At 41.7% G+C, this 21188-nt stretch overlaps 1 long non-coding RNA gene across 4 annotated transcripts in view; it reads right to left on the reverse strand.

Moving 5' to 3' along the window:
* LOC136014519 (uncharacterized) overlaps positions 1-20851 on the reverse strand; it is a 141495-nt gene extending 120644 nt beyond the window's left edge. For all 4 annotated transcript variants that reach the window (XR_010612753.1, XR_010612751.1, XR_010612754.1 and 1 more), the window contains exons 1-2: positions 20766-20851; positions 13666-13743 (exon numbers count right to left, since the gene is read on the reverse strand). This is a non-coding gene — a long non-coding RNA (uncharacterized LOC136014519). The remainder of the gene's footprint in view (positions 1-13665; positions 13744-20765) is intronic.
* Positions 20852-21188: the final 337 nt, after the last annotated feature.

A 21188-nucleotide genomic window follows, 5' to 3' on the forward strand; every position in this document is an offset into this window, starting at 1 on the left:
AGGCCCTAAGATACGACTGATGTATTTTATGTAATACGAGCAAGTGGCACCAAGAACCCTCCCCTACATCCCTGTACCAGTTTCATTTCTCTTTAAGAGAAGCCACCTCAGAAGACCCTCAACATGGATTATCATTCAAAAGGTAGGCAGAATGATACCTCTACTCCATGTAGAAAGGAGAGAGGAAATTGAACAGACATATTGACTTACTGTAGTCATAAAAGGAAACACACACAAAAGCTGGAATTTGAGCTAAAAGGTTCCGATAGCAAATGCTAAGGCAGCCTCCTATGCATTAAGCAGCTCCTGCCAAAATCTGAATCATCACAATCCATAATACTTAAGAACAGTAGCTGCCCAGACAAAACATCACTGCAGTTAATAGTAATATAGACCTGAGGAATTCATTATTCTTCCTTTAAATATGTATGTATATATATAGAGAGAGAATACTACTGAAAATCCAAGAACTAATAAGCCAGGTGACAGCACCTGTACATAAATGTGTCCTCCATGAGAGCTTCTGAATTGACATTTTCCACCCACAGCCAAATTCATCCGTCTCCAAGGGCTATCTGAAGTCTCACTTACAGAACCTAAAGCACACTTTTCCACATGACAGAGAGAACAGACAGCTTCCAAGACTTCAGCTGAGTGTTAAAAGAACAGCAGGCCACATTCAGAAACACCCTGGTGCTCGGTGACACCACCATCCACTCTGGAATGTGTCACTCCAGGAACACATAGGCACATTGCGCAGTAAATCCTCCTGCGCCTGTGACTTCGACAACCAGCACAGTAAGTTAAGCTTCATATTTTTCATAATAACTTCAAAATAAGTGCATGTGTCAGCTCTAACCAGCAATCTACCCAGGTATCTCCACCTCGTATCTCTGGATTTCGATGAGCTGTCAGGAAATTCAGGATAGCAGTCAGATCCCTCATTTCTAGCTAGAGCCTAAGGCCAGTTTTGCAGACACTCATTTAACCTCCCACTTTAAACCTCTTGCTGAGTGTGCTGTGTTTTATATCATCCACCACCTTTCCATAGCTATCATCTCAGCTCCCACAGCAAGCAAATTCAGCAGCTTTCCCAGCACAGGAGCCCTCTTGCAGTGCTTCCTGGACAAAGTAGTACTAGAGACCCATGACTCCCCCAGCCCCTTATTCTCGCATCCTTGCACCTATTCACACTTTCATATGCATCAGCCCAATTCACTGCTTTCTTTCCCAATCACCATCCAAATGCAAAGCCTCATCTGTCGCCTGAAAGGTTTTCAGATCATGTAGCAGATGGAAAAAATGCTTAATTTTTCTCCAGTTTGTTGGATCAATGCTGTGCATTGCATACGTTGTTAAAAAACACAACTAGACAGTCAAAAGGTGCTTACATCTCGCTCCGCTGTGGGTTGTGGGACAGACTGGGTCCTCCAGGGCAAAGGAAAGACATTTGTGGAAAGATGCAGAATATTCAAAGGTTTCATAGGCGCTGCACGGAATCAGCTGCAGCCTCAGTCTAATATGTGTCTAATGTGTCTAATATGTGTCTAATAACCATTAGACACAAAGCAAGACTGAAGGATATAAAGCACAGGGCAAGAATACAATCACTTGGATGTGAGCTTCCACACCACAGGGTTATACACAGAGATTTTCCTTGCCATTTTTCAACAAAAGCACAGCCTAAAACTGTGAGCTTTCAGGCATCTTCTGCCCCATTTAAGAAATGAGGTGCATTGCTCTACCTCAGGACTAACGCATCATCCTATTACGATGGGATCAAAAGATTTTATTTACATATATGAAGACTGTAACAGAAGCGTCCAAAAGCCATCAAGAGGTCTGTCCTGCAAGGGACAAATTCCTTCAAGGGACAAACTTAAGTTCATATATGAACATTACTCAGCAAGTGATCTGATGTTAAAAATACTTCTAAGATACGCTTTGATTAATTGATAAGATCTTTGATCTCCATCCCTTATCTTTGTTTCCACCTTTATATTGAATGCGGTTCTATTCAACCCATGACACGGTTTTATTCTCAACCTACATATTCACATGCAGAGAATATGACTAATTGGAAAGACAATGGATAATAACTCCATCTGCCCCCAGAATGATCTTGTCATTAAATTTGGAAATTAGATGCCCATTTCCTTTTTTGTATTCCTGCTTTCTTTTTAAGCAAAGCAAGCTGAAATAACTATATGTTCTAATGCAGAGAGAACTTCCACATTGCTGTCATAGCTTCATGAATATGTACGTACATACAGCTGTGCGTGCCAGCAAGGGCATGGAAAAACTTCGCATCCAACCTTCAGAAAACTGTTTTCACAGAGTGAAAAATTAAACTGAGTCTTTGAAAAGCCCTTTGGGTTTTATTCTTTGTTTCTGTCTCCATGTTGCGACCAGAAAAGGATAAAGAGCAACAGGAATTAAAGGAAAAAAAGGGAAAAGGAAATCAAGCATGAAGGGAGCAGCATTCGCAAACTTGAAATCAAAGCTGAGAAGTTCTCAGTATTTTTCCTAGGTAAAGAATTCCTTCTCTAAACTTCCTTAAGAATTACTTTGACTTCTCTTGGTTTCAAGAAATCTTTCTGTCTCTGAATCTGCATTATTACTACTATTTTTATTCTGCTTGTTACAGTGTCAGTCATCACCAAAGGTTTGACAGCTATAAATACAATGTACACATGCAGGTATATACTAAACAGACAACATCTTTTTAGTAGGAAAAGACACAATCCGTTGGAATTTTATCATTCATACCCAGCTATTATGTGTTCTTATTTACCAGTTTTGGAAAGAGAACTGTCATGTAACGTAATGAAAGAATTTTCATACATCAGTTTTGTATGAAAAATTAAAGTCAGTCCCAGCGTTCTTCATCCCTGAGATACAGCTTGAGATAAAAGAGCAATTTACTTCCTCTGCTCTTTACTCATTCATACCGCTTGCACTCTAGAGGACTGAACAATGCAATGAATTCTGAAATTGGAGACACCAGTAGCTCTAGCTTTTTTTAAACCTAAGCTCACTTTTTCTGCCAGGAATTTCAGATAGCCCCATTCCTGATGATTAATGATCAAAAGACAGTTAGCTAGAGAAAAAGAAAAAGTTGTTTTAAAACCAAAGTCTAAACTTAATGTGTTTACAGAATAACTTGTTCTGTCATTCTGGAGAAGGAAGAAGGTAAACCCAAGCCACTGACCTCTGAGTTACACAGGCCTGAAACTATGACCACAATCTCATCTCTGGCTTCAAATGTACACCTGAACCATGATGAAATAACATATTCAACACTGGCACTTCTGAAAGGGCACTCTTCAGATTAAGGCCAAAAGTCACAGGTACCACAAGTAAACAGCATTAACTATGAATGGGGAAAAACATCCCTGTAACTTTGTGTGCAAACCAATTCCTTAAACATCCAAGCAAGACAAGCATAGATGTATGCACTTGCTCCTTATACACTGCTGGGAATTCTGCCAGCATGTAAGATTAAACCACATTTCCATATCGTACCCAGATGTGCAATCAAGGGAACATCCTAGAGCATCACCTCCACAGCCTACCCTAGGACTCAAAGCCATCTGTTACCCGACCCACCATTAACATCTCTTCATGATTCATCAATTAGAGAAAAAGGGCAACCCTTATACTGAAATATTGCACAAACTTAGTCCTGATTTATTTAATTCAAAGGATATTGTAACTACAAGACCTGCCTCTCATTTACCATTTGTAAACTAACTGCTCAGAAGCAGTTTTCCCAGGCTTCAGCTACACTATTTGAGGCAATCCATTCCCTGCAGTGATTTCCACTGGGAAAAGGGAGGCAAAGCAATGCAGCTGTGAGGTGTCTGCCCATGTCTGACCCTGGGTCAGCAGCAGGCCATGTGGGTAACAGCAATAGCCCAGAAGGTGCTGGAATCCCTCTTAACCTTCTGGAGGATTTCCATAGTGCTGCATTTTTGCAGTGCAACTCCTCTCCCCCAGCCTGCCAGCCCCATCCCTATAGCATAGCTTCAGAACAATACACAAATGTGATTTCAATTAGGTCAATAACAAATTCATGAAGGTTCAGCCCTCACCATCTGTCCAAAGGGAGCAAGGCTCTGTTAGGTCTGGGCCTTGAGCATTTCCCCCCCCCCACCACCACCCATCCTCCTTTCTTATGAATGCTATTTGACAAAGCTATCCACATAACAGAGATTTAATGGGGTTTATGCCAAAAAAACAAAAAGAGCATATTAAGGCTGTTCCACTATTAATTCCCACCACACTGGAGCATTACATAATTTATCACTTAACATGTACATAATTTAGCATGATTCAACATTCAAACACATTAAAGACAGAAAGACAATAGTAAAAGCCTGTTACTAACTACCAATTCTTCCTTTACAGGAGTTATATCTATCTGAAATAAGTCCCACTAAATATTTCAGCTTCAAAAATTTAGGTGCACTTTGATCAATCTTTCTGCTTCTAATGCAACGCATCTAAAGCCATCATGACTAATCAGGAGGAATTTTATCGTTACATGACTGTCTCAAAACCTTTACTTCCTGTACACATAGAGCCAATAAACTCAGATTTTAAAAGTCATTTAAATCTTGATATGTCCTGTCAGACACTTAATTTGTGCTGCAAAGAGCTTTCCAGAGGAAAAGGTCAGGCATAGGTCTACACAGCCAACTAGTGCCTCACCCAATGCATGTTTTACATGCGGTAACATCTACAACACTACAGTTCTGAATTAACTTGGATGGTTTGTGGCCCTGGGCCTTCACCCAGAAAGCTGCATGTTCAGACCTCATTTCTATTCCATGGAGGGAAGAACAAAAGTCCCATAAACCCAAATGCAGTGAGGCATGTAGGAAAGTGCTGAGATATGAATGTACATCCAAGTTAAGTTCAAACACCCAGCACCAGGTGTGGCTTAGGATGCTTTGCAGAGCCTGGTTCATTACAGCAACTGCATCAAAAACATGTGGGTGAGGAGGGGGAGGGTGGGGAAGAAGATAGGAGGAAGAAGATCTTTCTTCTAACATACTGAAACAATTTATTGAAGCAGATTTAATCATTTCACTCAAGTTGAAGGGAGTAAATTCATGCTAAACTTGCCACACTGAAGATAATAGAACAAGTCATGGGAAGGAAGATGTCACTGAGTTAAAGAGCAACGAGGGAGAAAACAAAATCATTTGCTTTGTTTTAAGATACTCTAAGGTTATGTCATCGCACTGTAGGGATGAGTAATTTATTCAGATCTTGGGTTTTCCACCCAGGACTTTTCTAGCTTTGCCACAGTTGATACAAACTGAACAGCTGAACATCACAGTTTAATACAGTGATTTTCTATATTAAGAAACAGCTTAACTTGTACTCTAAAAACTAATGCTTTTCTCTATGTCAACTAAAACACAGACTGTTTATTTCCCTTTATTGCTCAACAGCTGAAGTCTGAAAGGCATCTTTGCACACTGACGTAGCCAGCTACAAAAGTGGGAATACACCAAACAGTAGAACTCTTATAAATCATCCGCCATCTATGGAGAAGTAAATTGACATCACCTCTGCCCTTTCATCCCCTAAAACTACCGTTGCACATAATCACAAATGGAGACAGGATTAAGAAGATGGAGTGGAGCAGAAATCAATTCTTCCACTTACTAATAATTAAGATATAGGACCCCAAGTTGTGTTTACACCATTCAATGCAAACATAAGTGACAAAAAATAAAGATTGACACAATTAGAAAAGATTGGATCTCTAAAAGTATTCAGCGTCAGCTGAAATGAGTTTAAGGAAGCTTTAGTATGGGTTTCAAGTGAGTCAAAGCTGGGCGCAAACTGGTTTTGAAAACCTGTCTCTAGACCTGTATTTCAGCAATGTATTAAGTCAGGGGCATCCATTCTAAGCTTACTCCAAAATCCATCTCCCTGACAGTCCAGCACTATTTTGGATGCCTGGGGGACTACGCACCAGAAGAACTGCAGCTCTGTATTTTAATGACATATTCATGTATTGATCATTCCTGGACATTATGGAAGGAGAAGAGTAAAGAATGCAATCGTACCCCATCCTCTAGTCACAGCCAGATCACTAAAACGTCACCAGGATCTACACCCAGGAAGAGGAAGATGGTACCTCAAAGTTAACTCAATCCTTCCTTTGTGGGAATGGAAAACTCTCCCCTCAAATGTCTTTCACCAGCGCACTTAGTCCACTCTTACTCTCCTTAATGACTACTGAAGATATCTTTGAACTTTTGGAGAAGCCTGCAGCCACAGCAGGCAAAAAGGTGTTCCTAGAAACCAGATTCAGAGTTTTACCTTTCAGCTTTTCTCATTGAATGTTTCTCCTTCTGCACTCTTTAAATACTAAATATTAAATCAGGGGAGATCCATTTGAAAAGGAGAGATTTTTTCTTTTTATCCATAATTCAGTGTCCTGAAGCCAATGCAAGTTTTACCTGAAACTTAGAGAAAGCAGAACTTGGTGTTTAAGCTATATCATGAAATACAGTCTAGCTCAGAATTGAAGGACACTTCATGTTCTGACAACCTTTATTTCTTCTAACTCATTGCTTCTACAGTCTGCAGATATATTTTGCAATGAACGAAAACCTGTTTGCATCAAGTTGAAGATGCTTCAGACCACAGCATCGCTTGAGTGACAACTATTGTTTTGTCAAATAATTAAATTTAATGCACAAAAAAGCCAATGTAGTTCATTATATTTGTTGGAAGGTGGAGAAATTTTACCATCTCTTAGAGCAAAGCTAAGAGGAGAGGTCAGGTGTGATCCATAGGGGTTAACTGCATATCTTTCCACAGTATTATTTAAATATCTTATGGACAAAGTCAGCAGGGCTAAACCAGGCAGTCTGTGGGATCAGTGTCCAATTTTACTAAAGGAATTTTGGAAGCTTCATAAATTCTTACCCACAATGCTTCAGCCTAATGGTCTTAAATCTAATGGTATTTCGATTGCTTAATAAACATCATGCCTCTTCCTTCAGGTAAGGCCAGAAAGTTCTTCAGCAAAGCCCTTTTTACACCATTTTTAACAAAAGAGAGCTCACAGAGACATGAAGCATGAAACAGAGCTGCTTCCTTCTCAGATCTTCTTCAAAACAGTCAAAGAGTTCAGCTAAGTTCATCGCAAGAAAAGAGTGAGGTTTTAGTGTAATTCCCTTCTCTTTGAGGGTATTCACACCATTTCCATCCTCCACTTCACAACACTAGCTTTAAAAAAAGTAAGATTGCCTACAAATGTATAGAACTTGCTTATGTGGAAACATATTTCAAATGACACTCAAAGGCTGTATTTTAAGAGCCTGGCACCCAGAAGTTTTTGGCATGAAATTGAACGTAAGTGTTTCAAAGGCAGATTAGCACTCAATACTCAGCAGTTTCTGAAAAACAAGCCATATTTGAGCCTTTCTGAAAGTCTGTCCTTGATTACAGAAACTCCGTAAGATCAGTTCTGAGAAGGGAGGCTCATCACCACTCACAACACACTTTGCTGCCCTACCGTACTGGGATTTGGCAAGAGCAGCGTGTATTCTTCACTGTCAGTTCCAATCAGGATTAAATGAAGCCTTTAACTTTCAACTAAGGTAAATGTTGCATTTTTAATATTTAATAAAAATGCCCCATTCCAATGAATCCATTATCTAATAAAAAACCAGCTCTGCCTTCAGAGAAGGAAGATAAAGAAGAGAAGATTAAACTTTAAAGGGAATAATATAGTAAATTATTACATTTGGGGACTGTATCCTTAACTGGTGTAAACTGGCACAGCTTCAACAGAGACCTGTTGATTAACATCACTACATGATCTTGTCTAACCTGTTTAGCACTGACAGATGCATGCACTCTCGTGGTACTAGCCTCGGAATATCCAACATTTGCTTTCAGCTGTCAGCAGGTACGAGTCAAAGAAAGATAATTCATTTTAAGTTTTTCTTCCCCATTTTGTACAAAGTCCAAAACTTCTATTTTCTTTTCTTGTTCTTTGGTTATTTTTGCTCATGGAGGCTTTGGGACAGCAGCAGTGGAAACTGAAGCTGTCTGGTTAATCTGAGGTCAAACTTTGTGTAGGCAGCTGCAAGCCAAACTTCCCCACCCTGCCCTACCACTAACCCAAGCTCTGACCTGCCGGGACCACCCCCCTGCTCTTGCAACAACTTGGTCCACATTTCTATGGAGTGAACACAGACAGTTAGCTGAAATGCCAAAATATCTATGTGTGAAAACATATAGACACACTGCCAGGTCTCTGTGACTTTTCCGTTGGACAATAACCAAGACCACCAAATGAATCTGGCAGCCTGGAATCTACTGATGGATCAAGTCACTTAGCAAATGTACTTTGTCCCTGTGAACAAGTTACAGTTTGAACTGAAGCAGTGATTTAAGGAAAAAAAAAAAGCACACAGCCAGCCACCAGCACCCCACAACCTCATGCATCCACAGCAATTCCATCTCTGTATCTGTGACAACTGTACAAATATTGAGCACCCCAAATTCATGCCTACTTTATTCATGGTTAACTGCTGAGTGTTAAGCACTTCCGAAGTCAGGCCACTGATTCAGGGACCTGAATAGGTATTCAAAAGTAATCCAATTCCTAGGGTATAAGTGATCAATCTGACCAGTCTCCCTGATACATCAGCATTCAAGACCTTTGAAAATCCCATCCTAGGAACCTACAATAAATTCTTGCTTCTGAACAGTTACATTACACACATTAATTTAACCCTTATGATTGCAACCAAGGCCAACTTCATCAATTTCAGTGCTGTAGCACTGTACAGAGAGCACTGATTGTGGATAGCTGACCGCCTGAATGGTTAGGCCAGAGGAAGGGTGAGAGGAAGCTTGACCATCCTTATTTTACAGATGGGAGACTGAGGCACAAGGAAGGAAAGGAGGGGCAGGAAAGAAGGGAAAGATGGAAGCGATATGCTCAAGGCCACCCAGGAAGACTGCTGCAGAGTGAGAACATGAATCCACTTTTCTCACTCCACCCCCTTTCCCTCCTGTCTGCATACAAGGTCTCCACTCTCAGAGCTGCGTGAGAATCTCAATGGGTCAATGCTATTGTGTACAGTGGTTACCAAGAGGAGCCCACATTTCCACAGGTGCAGAAGGGTAGAACTCAATTTGCAGCTCTTGATTCAGCCCAGCAGAGAAAGGAACAGTGCATAAGCAAGCACTCACATCCTGCTCCCTAGGTTTAAGGGAGGAGACAGAGCTGGCAATAGAATCCTCAGTTATAGATCAGAATGAAAAATCACAGGGAAGCACGGTAGATGAGCATTACCTGATTAACACCAACTCCAAGAAGTGGTAGAAAAGGAGGGTAGCCTAAGTAAGTACTTTAAAATGCCAACTCTGCCATTTTGGAGAAAGCAGAACAGCAGAGGCCAACATGAGCACCATGGATCCAAGAGCCAGAAAAGGCTGGATGCAATTCTAACCAGTCTGATGGCTCTCTGTGTTACTTACATGCAAATCACCCCAACCCTTCTTCTCTAGCTTCAGACTATAAATGCCTTGAGGCAAGGACTGTAATCACCTCTGTCTTCATGTCACGCTCACCTGTGGACAGTCACCACACTTGAGTTTGAAACCTGTTACTATTCAGAGTTCATAATGCAACCCTGAGAGCTTAAGCCTGTAATAGTTTATGTAGCTAGAGGTTCACTTTATTGCCTAAACACTGTTTTTAAATAGGTTAGAAAATACAACCACAAGAACAGGTAGGTTGGGAAAGGGAAGAGTCACTGGTACCTGCCAATCTGTGCTTCTTAAATCCTCTCCAAATAAGAAAGAAGTCTGCCCCTGCTTGACAGAAAGAGCCCAAGCACAGCAAGTCCCCACACAGGCACAGAAAGCAGTAACACAGGTAGAGATCTGCTGTGGAATCACCCACTACTGGCACAAACAGACCCATGTGTTGGTAGCATAGGCTCCCTGTCAGGGACAAACACCTTGTGGGTCTGCACAATGAAGCCCCAGCAATTGTGGCTTTTAGGAATTACTCTTGGAGGATTTAGAAACCCACAGGAAAAGAGCTGGCTTGATTATCTCCCAGCTAACTGGAAACATGGCCCAGCATGCTGAATGGAAGACATCTCACCAAGCTTTAGGTAACATCTACAGTTCCATTGATAGCCCAGCTGACCAACAGGATTCCCCATCTCTGAAAAGCACAAATGGATTTCCTTTTAGGTTTTTACAGGAAGTATTTGATACACACAGACCAGTAAAACCAAGATTACTTTTAGTTAGTTATAGTCTGGTTTCCAAAATATACAAAACACTATATTCACCACTAACCTTTGGTCTACACAACACAGACTGCATTAGCAAGAACAAAACTGTCCTGGGGTCAGCATTTTGTGTTCCATTTTATCTATTTGCATCCATTTCAGCATTTGTATTCAGGGCAACAAGTCTATTTTGAAGCAAATCCACCAGCTGCCCCCAACAACCATATTCAAGCTTGCCTTAGTGTGGTTTAGAGTGGCATACAAGCTAGGCACCTTCTCTCTACAGTTTTGGACCACAGGCATGGGGATATACTCAGTCCAAATTATACCCCCCACACCACCCAGCACTGGTATACACACAGCAGAGACTCAAGAGGCTCAGCACTGCCTGCTTTGATCACTGACACACTCCTACTGCACCAGATTACTCGCTAACAAAGGCAAAGCAACTTGGAAATTACTGAGAATTAATTGTTCTGTTGATGTGAACATTTTAATAAGGAATAATCACCCCGAGCGGAGATAAAAGTGAAAAGCAAACTATAGAAAAATTCCTGTGGTAAGAGCACCATGGCAATGTGCGTAAACTGAAAAGGGAGGAACAAAGTCACAGAGCACAAGTCTTGTCTGTACTACTGCGGAAACTGTTTCCACCAAGAAGGTGGTCTTCTGAGAGCGGCAGAGTTCTGTTCACAGAAACAATTCTCCCTCTGGATAGGTTGGAAGTAGACATGTTTCCCCCAGAAATATGAATCCCAATTCTTTTTACTTCAAAAATAGAAGAATCACTGAAAATCAGAAATGTGTTGAGTCAACAGTTCAACAACTCACCAAGTGAACTTTTCCTTTGCTCTAGATCAAATGAGGCTGCTTGAACTTTTGCTTTACTAACATCTTGAGGTTTTGTTCCAAATTACAGGGAAGTCAGTTTTTTAAGATAATAAATCTCATAGAGAAGGAAAGATTATCACCTACAGTCTTAAATGAGAAACAGTGATTAAGTATTACTACCTTATAGAGGTGTTAGCTGGTTCAAAACCTGGCAATAAGCACTAGAACCCCCCACATACACCTTCCCCCTATGTAATTGCCTCAGTCTGAAAAGAAGCAAGCAGATGTAAACCTTAACATTTACCCCATCATTTTCCTAGCCAGCAGTTTGTCAATTTGTCCCTTGTTAATATAGTCCTACAAAAAGCAAGATAAGACAATCCAACTTTCTACTTATGTCATAGTAAGAAAGAGGGTAAGCATCAAACCCCACGAACACGCTTTAGCCCAGGAGAAGGAAGGGTTTGGCATTCTGTTGCCCAGTCATCCCCGATTTCACAGAAAACTGTAAACACAGTCATAATTAATCTATTTCAAAAGCTGCCAGATAGAGTACAGATATGTGGTAGGACATGACAGCACTCCTAAAGCTTTCAGTCCAAGATGTTTACAGGCTATAATGAAAACCAAAAGTTTCTTCTATTGCCCAAATCAATAGACATTCCTTTAAGCCACTGGAAAACAGGAGACTGAGGAGAGACTTACAGTGATTAGCCAATTTTTTCCCTGACAGTTTAATGGGAGTGACATATTAGCTAGTGGAATACCAATACAGCTTTGCTTTCTGCCTTTCCACCAATGAGAAGTCTGCCTGGGTTTGGGGTTAAAACAGACACCCAAGCAATTCTAATGCTACTGAACAGAAGCACATCTCTGCATTTTTAGGCTGAATGGGAGCTTCATCCCAGAAAAGAAACAGCAAATGTCAGAATACCACCTATTTGATCTGAGTTAGTAACTGCTGTGACATTATACTGCTTTCTCAGGAAGGGGAAAGAGTTATTTCTCTCAGGTTCCATTAATCATTTTGGAAAGTCCAGAGGTGACGAGGAGCAAAACAAGTAACACTCAGCTGTATGAAGCAGAACATCCAGCCAAACTCTGCTTGCTTAGAGACAGATGGCAAATACAGCCACTGCTCTGAAACTACAGCTGCATGCCCAAGATCTTTTCAGACCTGCGTGTGTGATCATTAAAGATATTCAAAGTATCTAATAGAGCAGAGCCTATTAGAGATTTGGGGTTCCAGACTTTTGTTTTCTTTACCGAGGACTACATTAAACTTACCCAGAACAAGGTCAAAAGGAAACAGCTCTCAGGTTTCTCTATTTAAAGGTGTTATGCACACACAAGCACTCTGAGTGGGCTTAATTCTTTTTCCTGCAAGTGCAATTTGCCCACACTTTGTATCGGCAGGAACAGCTGGGAACAAGTTATAGCAGGAAGGCTGAAGAGCTCTCGGTGCACCTTTTCCAGCCTGGATACCTGCATCACCCTCTTCTTTCTTTCCTTGGTACCCACGGGCTCAGTATACAAATACCTACACACCTGCCTGTTTGGAGAGCTCCATATAGAGTCCATGACCATGTAACCCAGCTTACTGCATATACACAAACTGCTGGTCAGATTCTATTTAGCCCAGTGTAGTCACTAACATACTGTGTGCAAGTGCAGAAAGCACACACTGGCAGGGCTCACACGTAACAGTAGCTGCATTGGCACTGAGAAAGCACTTATCTTCTGCTATCAGTGGGAGTTCCTATCATCAATACTACACACTCCTCAAACAAGAGCGAAGGAAGAGGTCACCCAGTGACACACACTGTGTGCCTTCCATCACTGCTTCTTGCCAATACATGTGAGGCTGCTCAGTCCTAAAAGCCTGGCCAGAATTCAGTTTCCAAGGCTGGACAATACCAGAGTTCATTATTTCAACCACGTTGGTAAGAACCTGACAATATACCAGGCTAAGACTCAACATTTGATATTGACACTCAAATAGCTCAGCAGGAAATTTCTCTCCAGAAAAACAGCTTTACTCTTTCAGGGTGGGAAGTATCTGTTTTGACAACACTTAATATCAAAAAGTCCAAATGTCTTATTTCAGTACTAACTTCTTTCAATATATCTAAGAAATTAAAGCCAACTTCAGCTTTGCCTCTTAGTAGCACTAAACAAAGCAAAATTACTTCCTCAAATAAAAAATTTCAGCACTTCTGAATCAATATTTTTACTGAAACATGTTTGGCAAGAGTTAAAAAAGTATTAATTTAGGATTTTTTTTAGAGTTCCTATTACCCATGGCGTGGAATTCTTATTTTCTACATAGCTAAGTGTGCTTCCATTTCTTATTACTGCTTACATGTGTGAGGGGCTTTGTTTGTTGTTAAGTGCATAGAACCTTCCTGAAGGCTGTTGGAGGCGTGTTTTAAACATGGCTTGAGTCTCTAACTCCCCTCAAAGATCATAACCAAAAACTTGCCTCAAAACATGGTCCATATAAAATACCACAAATGTAAATACGGGAAGAGGTTCTCACTACCTGATTTGTGACCATGATTAATTCTCTTCAGCCACAGGTATTCAGGCTGTAAGCCAAGCTTTCCAGGTAGGAGCAGATCTGAAAACAAACAGCATAAAAAGAAGCAGCTCAGTTTGATATCTGGAAAACTGATTTGTCAGCCTGAAAAAACAAAGAACTCATTTGCAAGGGACAATGACATTTAGCTGTGTGAAGTCCATTATAATGGACTTAGGGAGCCTATAAGGATGCTGGGCAGGGACTCTTCATTAGAGGCTGTAGTGACAGGACAAGGGGTAACCGGTTCAAACTTAAACAGGGGAAGTTTAGACTGGATATAAGGAAGAAGTTCTTTCCTGTTAGGGTGGTGAGGCACTGGAATGGGTTGTCCAGGGAAGCTGTGAATACTCCACCACTGGCGGTGTTCAAGACCAGGTTGGACAGAGCCTTGGGTGACATGGCTTAGTGTCAGGTGTCCCTGCCCATGGCAGGGGGGTTGGAACTGGATGATCTTAAGGTCCTTTCCAACCCTAATTATTCTATAATGCTGCCATCTTCTAGACTGACAGCCAGACAAACTGGGAGATATATATGTAGACATGACCACAAACTAAAGAGGTGCTGAGTCAGTGAGCACCTCACAATGAGTCTTGAGCAAGGAGTCCCTAGGAAAAGGTGTGTTTACTTCACACAAACAGAACAAGTAGGTTAGATGGCAAAGCAACTTTTCTTTCTGGCTATGACTGATAAAACTCATATGCATGCAAATGGAAGGAGAACAACAACAACAAAAAAAGGCCTTTGCTGAGCTGCATTAACCTGTTTGTTTAGAAAGCTCATCTCCAGAGTCAGAGCAACACTTCATTACATAGCTTTGTTCTACAGAATTTCTTGGCCATGTAAACTACAGGCACTCTATCATAATGGCTTGTAAAATAAATCCCTTATATGTCAAGTTTATGCAAACAAGAAAACCAAAACAACCCATCTCATTATCTTCTTCAACCAGTTACATCAAATACAAACAAACAAAGATATCTCTTATGTGCAGGGAACAGACCAATGCTGGTTTCACAGAGGAGTGACCGACTCCAGTAAATTAAATGCCCAGGGCTTCAGAGACGTCATCTGGTCCTAATTTTCCATCGGCAGTAAAATGATATGTTTTCCACTTTCATTGTAGCTTGTTTTCATCTACTTTATGTTCCAAGACGTCCTGCTTTTCAAGCTCAGATCCATCACATTAAGAAAATGGACTTGAAAAAATGTACGATAGCCGACGCAGTGGCACCGCTGAAGCAGCTGAGCTCCTGCACTCTGCTGCCTGCAGAATCTCTCTTCCTCATGCCAAAAAGAATTGGGAGCAGAGAGAAGTACATGGGAGTTACACACATGGACTCGGCATAGGTGGAAAGCACCCAACTGCTTTACCTTGCAGAAATAGGGTGAAAGCACCACCTCCTCCTCCTCTGATTCCCTGCAGAATCCAAGTGCCTGAAGGACTGGCCTCTCCTGCACTGCATTTTGGCTTCTCTGAGGTTTGCCTAACATTTATGAACTACAAATGCTTTAGATCTATTCTAATAGATTGCACTCCACCAACAGAATAGGAGAGGAAAGGAAGAGTTGTCATAATCACCAAGCCTTCCCTCTCTATACCGCCATGCATCATCCCTCACCTTCCCTAGTACCAACAGCCTACAGCAATCAATTCACTAAAAGCTTATGGAGACGAGTCCATAATAGCAATTAACAATACATAGTTGCAGGGCCTCTAATGCCAGGTACAACATAAATCACAGTAATTTGCATGGGGACAGTTAGTCCTCATATAGCCATGAATGACAAACCTTAGCCAGCTTCCCAGATGAAACATAAATAGACAATATGGCTATAAGTGCTCAGAATACAGCTGTGGTACATGCTGCACTACAGCTGCAAAACTGATCTTGATGTCAACTGCAAAATCCTCCCAAGAAGGATAAATATACGGTGATCAGGCTGTGCTGAGCTCCATGCTTCTTCAGGAACATTGTCAGCAGTGCCAGGAGGAGACAGTTACACATTCACAGCACCATGTTTGACTGCACCAGGGAAGTATTCCAAAAGATCAATTTGCTACCCATAAAATTAAACCACAGTTTTACTGGTCCCATCCAGATTAAATTAGAACATATTTAGAAGTCAGTTTTGCAGATGTTCCCAGAGTACCCTATCTCTGTGCAAGAAGCCAGGCACGAGGACACTCACTGGGAAGAGATACACCAACATTTCCCAAGACCTGAACAATCTCTCCTGAACACCTGACAAATTGAAACTCATTGAAACGGATGTACACATAGTAAGTGCACATGTATTTCATATGCGAGATTCTGCTAAATCAAATAAATGCTCATCTCCAGCTTTCCCACCTCCCCATTGAAATAAGGAGTCTAGCTTCCCATCCTGTGGTCTGAAAAACATAAGTAATTAAGGCAGATTGCAGCCCATCAGTCAGACAGATTTCCCAGGGTAGTATTGCTCAGCCCCAGCACTCCCATCACAGCTTTGCTTCCCACCCTGTTTCTGACTTTCAATCCTGCTGCCAAAATCTCTCTCACTGTTCCTCCATGTATTCCTGGTTTTCTTTCTTCACTTGCAGGACCTCATATCTACGGCTCTCTCAAGACCCTGCAAGACCTTTCTTGGCTGGTGTAAATCAGAAGGAACTTTCCTTATCCAAGTAACAGCAATTCAGCCTACAGCAGCAGAGGATTTGGCCTCTAACTCAGTCTCTTTATCCCCATGTTCATTTCTAGAGCCCATGCCTCTTTCCCTCTAGGAATTCAGCATCAGGACTCAGGTTTGCCTCATTCACCAAAGCTTTGACCCTGAACACACAGTAATTAAATATGAAGTTTGCATCTAACCAAGTATCCAAGAATCCTGTTTTATTTCATTTACACTGGCTTCCTCTACACCCCTTATCACAAGACCACGATGGACAAGATAAGCTCCACAAGAAGATGCTGGCACAACTGCCCTTCCTTGTAAGTGTCTATTAAACAGGCACAATGAGGGTGAAAAGAAAACAAAAGCCATGATACTTGGCACTAGGAGAGCCTTTCTACCAACTCTAAAAGGATCTCCATGTTTTAAGACAGCTCTCTTTCTCATCTAAAGAGACGTCCTTTTCTTCATCTATCTCCATAGGGATTTCCATGGGGACAGCTTGCATGGGGAGTTTGCATTTACCAAGGTTCATTTAAAACACCAGTAGCTGGTAAAGGTTCACTTAATCCTGTTTTGTCTCAGCTCCCACTGCTAAGCCTTCGCTGTTCATTTTAATAGTAGCTAAAGAGGAAAACTAAAGAGACTTGTACTCTGCATGTAGAAGGGAGTAGGAAAAAAATACAGTAATATTGCTTAAATTTTCCAAAGAATTCATAATATAAAACTAAGAATTGCCTCCTCTGTAATGGTGCTGTGCTTTAGTTATTTAGAATTATTTGCCTTAACTATTTTCCGCGAGGACTACCACATCTATTGACAGGTACATCTACCTAAAGCTGTCAGGTTTTGTCTTTTAAAAAGGAATGCGAGAACAGCAGCTTCATTTGTACCATGTTCTTCCTCTCTTGCATACAATCTGATGGGTGAGAGACAGGGGGTGGGGAAGAATTCCACAACATAATCATTTGGCAACTCATATTATTTTCTTTCAAAGGGCATTACAATACACTTCTCTCACTTGGGGAACTTCAAGAGAAGATAATTATTCTTGTCTGCCTTGTAATATATATTAAAAAATGTTCAAATGTGGCTTTCCAGGGAATTCTGCCAAATATTTTTAGGCACCAGACCCAGCTTTACTTAATTTTATATTGCCTTCTTAGTCTTTTATAAAATACCCTTCCATGCAGTTTGAATTTGGTAGAAAGGCTGAAGCATACTCATGTATATTAGAAACATAAAAATCCTTCTTTCCTTGAAATAGAGATCTTTAACTCCTAATGTGACAGCCATTCAGATGTACAGTAATTAAAGTGTCTCTACAGAGCTTAACACACATCAGTGAGCTTTTACTGCCACAAAAGCCAAGCAGAAACAGGGAGGGGAGGGTCTGGGGTTTTTTTTAGGAGACAACATATCAAGAACAGAAAGTAGCTTCAAACATTTTTGTTTTATAAGCACTTTAGTAGCAGTGTAACAGTAGCACCTTGAGCCTCCAAAGACCAGAGCCCTGCTGCATGAGGCGTTATAAAAACTTCAAAGATGCAAATCCTAAACCTTTAAGTGCTGTCATCAACTACAGTAAAGTATGGGATTACAGTCCAGTTTGTTGGGGTTTTCTTAAAGCTATTTGAGGTAGCAATCATCTCTCATTATTAGCAATAACGTTTATTACAAGGGATAAAGCAATGGTAGTGGGCAAGCCAACCTGCTCCAAGGAGTTTATGGTCTAAGCAAACAAGAATGGCAATCCCTGGACACACAGAGCTCAATATACAAGAGCAGAACACGTAGAGGTGGAAAAAGATAAGCTGAGTAACAGAGAGGGAGGGATAAAACAGATGCGGAGTCAATTTGAAGGGACAATACCCATAGTAATGCAAGGCAAATAAATACTACAGAGCTAGCAGTCTCAAGACTAAGAACAAGTGGGAAGCAGTGAGGCACAAAGACTTGCTCTAAATCATGCAGCACAGCAACTAGCAGTGAGAAGCCTGACAACCAGATCCTCACTTTAGCATCCACCCAGTGAATTCTGACACTTCACTTTTTAAAACTTCAAGTTTTATTATAGCCCAGTGAGAAAGGCCAGGCAACCCTTATCCTGAACTTCCAAGCAGTCAGACATGATTTACACAGCAAGATCAAGCCCACAGTATTCCCATCAGTTTGCTTTCTGGCTGTTTCACTGTCTTCCCCTCTTCTTTTAAAAGCCAGCATCAGAAACTGTAGATAATTAGCATGAAAGTCCATGTGAAATGTTGTATGTGTTGAAGTGTTTGTTTTGGCTTCCTAAAACAGGCTGGAATCCAGCTCTTGGGCTCAGCCCCACCTTAGCTATATTTGTCCTGTTATGCACAACAAACCTGGAGCCACATTTAAATATGAAGCACTTTGAAACTATATTAATACTATCTCTTTATCGTTACACACATTAACTCCCTTCACAACTGACCCCTAGGTTGAACGGCTGACCTGGCTTGTTTTAAAGGATAGCAACACAGTTTTACTTGTCTTAGCTTTCCCTGATAATGAAAAGGAAGCCAGCTCAGACTGCATGTTGAAAACTGAAACAGCTGAGTGGACTCCTCCTACCTCCTCTCTTGCAATTTCATCTTTCATGGTGGCAGGCTAGTCTGTGCCAGAGAAACTAAGATTTCTTATGTTCTTCAGTCACTTGGCTGTTCTTTCCCATAGATATTCCAGCAGCAGATTAACGTCAAGGCACACTGTGCCAAACACATGAATCTCAAGATTTCGGTCAAACAGGAATGCTGCTGGATAGTCTCTTTTGCTGTTAAACCAAGGGATCGCAAGTGAACCTCATCTCAGCATGCTTGAGTACCAAGTGATTCTCACCAGCACCAACAAATATGGGTGTATGGGAGGTCAAAATCAAGCCCCTTAAATAGTGTCTGAAGCAAACCAGTTGCGTAGGGAAGTGAAGCCTTCCCTCTTTGGCAGACAGCTGCGTACGCCATCCGCACAATTTCAAAGCACTGGGTTTCACAGATGCAAGGAAACAAACAACTGCTGTGCTCCCAGCAAAGCCAAGGGCAGGAGGTGCTGCCTCCCCAGCCCTCCAAGGACCAGGCCTTTTCTCCATGACAAGCACACCCGGCAGTACATGTACTCAGGACAAACACTGCACAGATGAAGCACCCAAACTCACAAGCCAGTAAAAAGCCCATATCACCCTCATTTATGGCTTTGCATTGCCAAGGTACCAGCCCTACTGAATGAACTAGGGCAGGCCTGCAGGACACCTGAAGCCTTGGATCCCTTAGGACCAGCAGCCTGTGACACAAGGGCCTAAGCAGGCATCACTTCTTCAGACAGCAGACCCAAGGACATGAGAGAGGATTCAGTGGTTGAGGAGAATGCTCCCACTGCCACCAGCTCCAAACTCAGCAGCTCCCACTAGGTTTTTACCCTCCTACTTAGTCTCTAAGATGGGAAGGAAAACATAATTCTGAGTCTTCCCCTGCCCCTACTAGAAACGATAACCCCTTGTTTGAACACCTCTAAGCCCTTCAAAAACATAAGTGAGCTAACAGAGAGCTATCTTCCCTTCACAGGAAGGCTAGAGAGGAAAAACAGAAAGGAATAATAACTAAAAGCAAGTAGAAACAGACAAGTTAGATAAAAAGAGCACACTGCTCTGCTGTATTTAACACAGGTTTTCGTCCTAGAGCACATGGAAATTAAGTACTCATAAAACACCTGCTGCACCCTTTTGCAGCAAGACCCACATATCTCCTTTAAAGTGAGCAAAGCCCCTGTTAACATCAAAGCATTCTTATAAAGACTGTTTACCTGGACTCATCTTGTACACTGCACTAGCACAACCATGTAGCAACACATTGGTCTCATCAGCCTGTCCTTAGAGTCTCTGCAGATCTGCTCACGATGCTCACAAGATGACTCTCAGGAGAGTACAGATCCCATTAAGAAGGCAGGGACTTGGGGAGTCCCCAACCCCAAAGGTCATCCTAAGCTCAACAGTGCACTGCAAGCAACCCAAGCTTAACAGAAGGTATAGAAGACCAACTCCTTGCAGTTAGAGGCCAAGCTGATCTCAGCCTGCTAATAGCTACTGCTCCAGGTCTACTCGAGTCTGCCTCTGCACCTCAGCCCTCCAGCCAGCCCATGACCAATAACCCCAGGATTTTTAGGCATTTGCTTAAGTGAAAATCACACAGGAAAAAACAAAAACAAAAACCACCCTAACACAAACCGATAAACCAATCGATCCTCAGCAGCTCCAGACACAACACACACACACTTCCAGTTTCCCTCCCTCACAGGTCATTTTCCACATATACAAGCCATGGAAACTGCACCCTCGCATAGATGCATCTTAAAGCAACATAGTCCTTCAGTAAAATATCAAGCTGAAGACTACTAACCTAGAAGAGACCTCCTTCCTGCACCAAACTTGTTTCCAAAGCATGATCCAAACCTCCTTATAAAAGACCAACTCCAAAGCCACCCTTCCAGGAGAAAAAGCCAGCTCTTTTGCAGGTGTGCCTATTTAAACTGCTGCCTGCTTCAGGTGCTGCCACTCTCTACCGATTGAGCCCTCTGCCCCTCCCCAGAGGCTCCTGACAACTCTTTGTTTGCCAGCTGAAGGTTTAATTGAGCTGGGTGCATCTCCTGAGGATGGTGAACTGAAACTCCACATGTGGACAAGTTCATGGGTATCCTAGTTAGGCCTGTGTGCAAACCTAGATTGCCCTTTGGATTCTACGTATGTAGCAGTCACCTCTGATACTGTGGTGACAAAAACTGGTTGGTTTTTGTGCTGTCTATAGAAAACAGGTGTCAGCAAC

The sequence above is a fragment of the Lathamus discolor genome, chromosome 5 (genome assembly GCF_037157495.1).
Source record: "Lathamus discolor isolate bLatDis1 chromosome 5, bLatDis1.hap1, whole genome shotgun sequence".
NCBI classification, from domain to species: Eukaryota; Metazoa; Chordata; class Aves; order Psittaciformes; family Psittacidae; genus Lathamus; species Lathamus discolor.